Source organism: Oryx dammah, unplaced genomic scaffold, assembly GCF_014754425.2.
Source record: "Oryx dammah isolate SB20612 unplaced genomic scaffold, SCBI_Odam_1.1 HiC_scaffold_29, whole genome shotgun sequence".
Lineage (NCBI taxonomy): Eukaryota > Metazoa > Chordata > Mammalia > Artiodactyla > Bovidae > Oryx > Oryx dammah.
Genome location: NW_024070213.1, coordinates 60020701 through 60027467, shown reverse-complemented (window position 1 = coordinate 60027467; position 6767 = coordinate 60020701).

The following is a 6767-nucleotide window of genomic DNA, read 5'->3' as shown; positions in this document are numbered from 1 at the left end:
GAAAATAGTTGAGTGGTATTCTATTTTATGGATTTACCACAAATTATTTGTCTGTTCAGTTGTTGATGAACATTTGAGTTGTGTTCAGTTTTTGTCTGTTATGAACAGAACTGCTATGAACATTTTTATATATGTCTTTGTGTGGATATATGCTTGCATTTCCCATGTTCGTAAATACCTGTATGTGGAATGGCTATGTATGCATTTATTTAGAATGTGTAATTATTCTTGGACATGATCTTGGGCAAACTCTGGGAGATGGTGAGTGACAGGGAAGCCTGGCGTGCTGTAATCCATGGGGTCATAAACAGTTGGATGAAGAGTTGGTAACTGAACAACAGCAACAACAAATATTCTTTTGTTTCGGCAATGTCATTTAATTTTTTTTGGTTGTGGTAAAATACATATAACATAAAACTTACCGTCTTCACCATTTTAAGTGTACAATTCAATGGTGTTAAATCTATTAACACTGTTGTGTAGGCATCACCCATTCATCTCCATAACTCTTTTTCTTGTAAAACTGAAACTCTGCATCCATTAAACAGTAACTTTCCATTCTCTCCTTGCCGTAGCCCCTGGCAAGCACCACTGTACTTTCTGTCCTTGTGATTCTATGTGACTGCTCTAAGTACCTCATGTAAGTGAAGTCATACAGTGTTTATATTCCCGTGACTGGCTTATTTCACGGAGCATAATGTTCTCAAGATTATCCATGTTGTAGCATATAGAAGAATTTTTTTCTTTTTAAGGCTGAAATCTCTCTCTCTCTTTTTTATGGCTGCATACAACATGTGGGATCTTAGTTCTCTGACCAAAGATCGAACTTGTGCCTCCTGCAGTGAAAGTTGAGTCTTAACCCCTGGACCGCCAGGGAAGTCTCTCATTTGGCAATAGTTTATAGTTTCATTGTACATCTTTCACCTCCTTGATTAATTCTGAAATATTTTGTTATTTTCTATTGTAAATCGATTTTTCCCATATTGTTTATGTTCATGTATAGAGGTGCAACTGACTTTTGTGTATTGACTTTGTAACCTTCCACTTTGCTGAATTTATTTATTAGTTTTAAAAGCTTTTGGGTGTGTGTGTGTGTGTAATCTTTAGGGTTTTCTACATAAAAGATCATATCATATGCAATCAAAGATAATTTTACTTCTTTCTTTTCAATTTCATTGTTTTAAAATTTATTTTTCTTGCCTAATTTCTCTGGCTAGAACTTATAGTGCCGCGTAGAATAGAAGTGGTGAAAGCAGTTATCCTTTTGTTGTTCCTTACTTTCAAGGAGATTTCAGTCTTTTGCTACGAGTATGATGTTTGCAGTGGCCATTTTACTAGGATAGTGTTAATGATATTTTAGAGGGAACCGACATATCTTGTTCAAGAGTGGGTCATACGTGCTCTGTTCACATCGTCTTTGGTCCTCTCAGCAGTATTTCAGATATATCGAACGTTTCTTAAGTGTATTTCTAGTTATTTTAGTTTTTGGTCAATATAAGACATCTGTTTTTCATTTGTATCTTCTAACTGGTTTCCATTTACACATATATATAATTTTTGATTTCTGTTTCTTTTGTACCTAGTCATCTTATAAATACTCTCATTGTTTATTTTATTTACTTATTTTTTAAAGTCTTTATTGAATTTGTTACAATATTGCTTCTGTTTTATACTTTGGGGTTTTGGCCATGAGGTATGTGGGATCTTAGCTCTCTGACCAGGGAATAAACACACACTCCTTGCATTGGAAGGTGAAGTCTTAACCACTGGACTGTCAGGGAAATCCCTTTCATTATTTATAATAATTGTTTCTATTTAATTATTTGGACTTTCTGGGTCTAAAATCATCTGTGTAAATGATGATGATTTTACTTTTTCCTTTCCAATTTTTATATCTTTTATTTTTTCTTTTATTTACTTGCTTTAACTATGCCTTCAGAACAATGTTAAATAGTAGTGAGTGAGTGAGTGAGTGAGTGAGTGAAGTCGCTCAGTCGTGTCTGACTCTTTGCGACCCTGTGGACTGTAGCCCACCAAGCTCCTCCATCCATGGGATTCTCCAGGCAAGAATAGTGGAGTGGGTTGCCATTTCCTTCTCCAGGGAATCTTCCCGACCCAGGTCTCCTGCATTGCAGGCAGATGCTTTAACCTCTGAGCCACCAGGGAATAGTAGTATCGATACTAAATTCCTGATCTTGTTCTTTTTTTTCCTCTTCTATTTGTAGTTTTTTAAAAAAGATTTAGTTGGAGGATAATTGCTTTACAATGTTGTTTTGGTTTCTGCCATACCTTTTTCTTGTTCTTGAAATTAATAGGAATAGTTCTAATACTGTCCCACAGGTTATACGTATTTTTTTCTCAGGCTTTCACCCGCCCTTTTATACTTTGCTCTATATTTCTGGGATTAAAAGTCTGCAGGCTACATTTACCTGGCTCCCTTGCTTGTGAGATCTGCCAATAGTAAGCATTCGAGGAGATCAGACTGTGGGAAGAAGAGGGCGCCTCCTGTTTCCAGCTGGACAGTGTGGCTGTTGTTAGCAGTGGCAGTTCAGGAGCCGCAGTGGGGATGGGTGATTCAAGGCTCCATAAGCCTGAGCCAAAGGCTGTACTTTTTTCAGCAACTCTAGCTCTGCCGTGTTTGGCAAGTGGAGAACATGTTGTGACAGTGTTGACAACAGAATAGCAGCAGGAATTGGTGGGATCCAGCCCTGGGGTGTTTGCAGCTTATGATCTCTGGGTATCATCCTTTCTTCCTTTTCCTTCTTCAACCTCCCTAACATCTCCATTGAAACCAGTTCTGTACATTACATTGCTTCTGTTTGGAACTGCTAGAGTTGACCTTGACTAACGCATCCATTCAGAATATGTGGACTTTGAGGTTGTGATAAAAGTACTTAATAGTGTTAAGTAAGTATTGAGATGCATCTTTCACACCGAGTCCTCTGTCCTCAATCCTATTGTAACTTTGCTTCTATCCTTACTCCCAGTTGATGAATTTACCTCACACTTTATGGGAGAAATGATCAGATGTAAACTTTATTTTCTATCACAAGACCTACAGGTTTTCTGCATCTTCTCCAGTCCTTCCTTCCTTTATTACAATGGAGGCTGTGTTGTTCTGCCTAGGGTTAATCTCTCTGTTTAGGTCTCTATTATATCCCAACCTTTTTGTATTACTTACATAACAACTTTATTGAGATAATTCACAATTCACATACCGTAAAATTTGCCCATTTAAATTATGCAGTTCAGTGGTTTCAGTAAGTTTAGAACTGGGCAAGCATCACAGCAGTCAATTTTAGAACATTTTCATCACCCCCGACAGAAACTCTAGGCTTAAGTAGTGCTCAGTCTGTTTTTGCCAACTTTCCCATTGCCACCAAACTGCCTTCTGTTTCTCTGAATTTACCTATTCTGCACATTTCACGTAAATGGAATCATTCTATTTGTAGCCTTTTGTGATGGGCTTCTTTCACATTGTTTAATGTTTTCAGTGTTAACTTATGTTGAAGCATGTATCAATGCTTTACCCTGTTTATGTCCAGACAACATTCCAATGTATGATGTACTATAATTTGTTTACGTATTCATAGGTGATGTTCATTCGGGTTGTTTAGACTTTTTCTGTGTTATGAGCAATGCTATTAAGAATTCTAATCTTAGTTTTATCTCCTCTTTCTCCTGAATCATTTATCTCTATCACTTCAGGACTCTGTGATCCCATTCACTGTAGCATACTAGGCTCTTCTGTCCGTGGAATTTTCCAGACAAGAGTACTGGAGTGGGTTGTCATTTCCTTCTCCAGGGGATCTTCCCTACCCAGGGATCAAACCCAGGTCTCCTGCATTGCAGGCAGATGCTTTACCTTCTGAGCCACCAGGGAAGCCCATATTACTATGAATTCTAATGTTAGTTTTATCTCCTCTTTCTCCTAAATCATTTATCTCTATCTCTTCATGGATCTTTCAACATACTAACATGCTCTAATATATGCCAGTTTAATAAAAACTCAACTCTCTTGACTCCACACCTCTTTTTAGCTACAACCTTGTTTTATAGATCGACTTCACACTGAGTCACTGCTAATGTTATCTAAATTTCCTCACCTTTAATTCATGCTTCCACGCCCCCTCACCCGTTGCTCCAATAAAAACTGTTCTTATGATGGCTGTTGATGAACTTCACATAGCAAGATCCAGTGGCTATTCCCTGTTCTTATATATTATTTGACCCCTTAACAGCTTCAGTTGCCTACTACATCCTCCTTAAAATATTATCTTCTGTAGGCTGTCCCAGTTCAGTTTAGTTCATTTCAGTTCAGTCGCTCAGTCGTGTCCGACTCTTTGCGACCCCATGAATCACAGCATGCCAGGCCTCCCTGTCCATCACCAACTCCCGGAGTTCACTCAGACTCACGTCCATCGAGTCAGTGATGCCATCCAGCCATCTCATCCTCTGTCGTCCCCTTCTCCTCCTGCCCCCAATCCCTCCCAGCATCAAAGTCTTTTCCAATGAGTTAACTCTTTGCATGAGGTGGCCAAAGTACTGGAGTTTCAGCTTTAGCATCATTCCTTCCAAAGAAATCCTAGGATTGATCTCTTTCAGAATGGACTGGTTGGATCTCCTTGCAGTCCAAGGGACTCTCAAGAGTCTTCTCCAACACCACAGTTCAAGTGCATCAATTCTTCGACGCTCTGCCTTCTTCACAGTCCAACTCTCACATCCATAAATGACTACTGGAAAAACCATAGCCTTGACTAGACAGACCTTAGTTGGCAAAGTAATGTTTCTGCTTTTGAATATGCTATCTAGGTTGGTCATAACTTTTCTTCCAAGGAGTAAGCATCTTTTAATTTCATGGCTGCAGTCACCATCTGCAGTGATTTTGGAGCCCCCCCAAATAAAGTCTGACACTGTTTCCACTGTTTCTCCATCTTTTTCCCATGAAGTGATGGTACCAGATGCCATGATCTTCATTTTCTGAATGTTGAGGACAACAGTCTTATTCTTCATTTTTGGGGGGCTGCATTTATATTAACCAAATCTTGGCTCTCTGTGCACCAAAGCCAAACAGAAATACAGAGACAGAATTATGGAGGAGAAGAAAAGAGTAGCTTTATTAGTTTGCCAGGTAAAGGGGGAAGACGGTAGGATAGCACCTCAAGAACTGTGCCTCCTGTCCCTGGTGAGTAGGGAAAGGTTATATAGTCAGGCAGGAGTATGTGATTAGCACCAAGGTAGTAACAGTCTTGTATTCTTGCTTCTGTAAAGTGTCAAAAAGGTGAGGTTGCTGACAAGATTAGGGTGTGTGCAGGGTTTTAGGTTACCAATACAGGAGATAGCAAGAGAGGCAGTTCAATCCCTGGGTCAGGAAGATCCTCTGGAGTAGGAAATGGCAACTCACTCCAGTATCCTGGCCTGAAAAATTCCCCGGACAGGAAGGCCTGACAGGTTACAGTCCATGGGGTCACAGAGAGTCGGACATGACTGAGCATGTATACACTAGGGTCTTAGGTGGTCCAGTCTCCTAATCTTGATGAACTTCTTTGTTCCTTTAATCTTGCCCCAGGTGGTTTCATTGCTGTTCCTCCTATGATTAGTAACTGTTCTGCTGTTGGGAACTGAGAAAAGGTCATGGAGGCTGAAGTCTTGCTTATAAGAAATGGGGGACAAAAAAGCCTCCATGCCAGGAGTCCTGCAGGGCTCTGCTCGGCATCACTTGGTCTTCATTTTGGTGCATGAGTACTCTGGTTGTGGTGGTCAGGCTTAGTTGTCAGGTGGCATGTGGAATTTGAATTCCCCTATCAGGGACTGGACATGGAACAACAGACTGGTTCCAAATAGGAAAAGGAGTACGTCAAGGCTGTATATTGTCACCCTGCTTGTTTAACTTATATGCAGAGTACATCATGAGAAATGCTGGGCTGGATGAAACACAAGCTGGAATCAAGATTGCTGGGAGAAATATCAATAACCTCTATGCAGATGACACCACCCTTATGGCAGAAAGTGAAGAGGAACTAAAAAGTCTCTTGATGAAAGTGAAAGAAGAGAGTGGAAAAGTTGGCTTAAAGCTCAACATTCAGAAAACGAAGATCATGGCATCTGGTCCCATCACTCCATGGGAAATAGATGGGGAAACAGTGGAAACAGTGTCAGACTTTATTTTTTTGGGCTCCAAAATCACCCTAGATGGTGATTGCAGCCATGAAATTAAAAGACGCTTACTCCTTGGAAGGAAAGTTATGACCAACCTAGATAGCATATTCAAAAGCAGAAACATTACTTTGCCAACAAAGGTCCATCTAGTCAATGCTATGGTTTTTCCAGTAGTCATGTATGGATGTGAGAGTTGGACTATAATGAAAGCTGAGTCCCTAACAATTGATGCTTTTGAACTGTGGTGTTGGAGAAGACTCTTGAGAGTCCCTTGAACTGCAAGGAGATCCAACCAGTCCATTCTAAAGGAGATCCAACCAGTCCATTCTAAAGGAGATCCAACCAGTCCATTCTAAAGGAGATCAGTCCTGGGTGTTCTTTGGAAGGAATGATGCTAAAGCTGAAACTCCAAAATTCTGTCCACCTTATGTGAAGAGTTGACTCATTGGAAAAGACCCTGATGCTGGGAGGGATTGGGGGCAGGAGAAGAAGGGGATGACAGAGGATGAGATGGCTGGATGGCATCACTGACTCAATGGACATGAGTTTGAGTGAACTCCAGGAGTTGGTGATGGACAGGGAGGGCTGGTGTGCTGCAATTCATGGGG